Here is a 728-nt window from a genome sequence, read left to right as displayed (position 1 = left end):
CTACTGTCCACTTTGAATCAGGAATTTTGGTTTACTAGAGGCAAAGGCAGGAAAGAATACCCTATTGATAGAATCCTAGTTCTTTTCTCTCCAGAGTATATTTTATGCTCACTGGGTTGAACCAGTTACTCATTTTGTTTTTGTGATTTCAAACTACATAGAATATTTTTGTAATCTGAATCTATTTTTTGAGTTATGGATGGTTATTAAACTATTGTTTGAAGTTGTAAAGTTTATAGAGTACCAGGGCAGCATTTCTCTTACATGGTCAAGAACATAAGAATTAAAGATATTTGATTCTAGTGTTTGGTTTATCCTGCAGTTTTCACATGTTTTACTTAGAATATATTTTACTATTCTCTGGACCTTCAAATGATGTTGTAATTTCTATTTTTTTTGGCTATGCCATGTGACTTGCAGGATCTTAGTTCCCCAACCAGGGATTGAACCTGGGCCCAGCAGTGAAAGTGCTGAGTCCTAACCACTGGGCCACCAGGGAATTCCCCACATTTGACTTCTGAGATGCTTCCTGATAAAGGGTTCTGCAATCAAGCAAATTTTACTGAAGTGATGCAACAGAATCAAGGTTGGGTTAAAAATTATTTTTAACTAGTATGCAATATATCTGAGTTTGTGTTACTTAGAATCTTATTCCACTTGGATTTGACTCTTAAATGTGACTGATTAATACTGACATTATATGACTTAATGAAGTAATGAACTGCTTA

At 34.6% G+C, this 728-nt stretch overlaps 1 non-coding gene across 1 annotated transcript; it reads right to left on the bottom strand.

Annotated features, from left to right (window-relative positions):
• Positions 1–428: 428 nt before the first annotated feature.
• TRNAE-UUC (transfer RNA glutamic acid (anticodon UUC)) lies at positions 429–499 on the bottom strand. The gene has a single exon. It is a non-coding gene; the product is annotated as a tRNA-Glu (tRNA).
• Between the last annotated feature and the right edge of the window lie 229 nt (positions 500–728).

This window comes from Bos taurus, chromosome 8 (genome assembly GCF_002263795.3).
Source record: "Bos taurus isolate L1 Dominette 01449 registration number 42190680 breed Hereford chromosome 8, ARS-UCD2.0, whole genome shotgun sequence".
In the NCBI taxonomy this organism is placed as follows: Eukaryota; Metazoa; Chordata; class Mammalia; order Artiodactyla; family Bovidae; genus Bos; species Bos taurus.
This window is presented reverse-complemented; position numbering and strand designations above follow the sequence as displayed.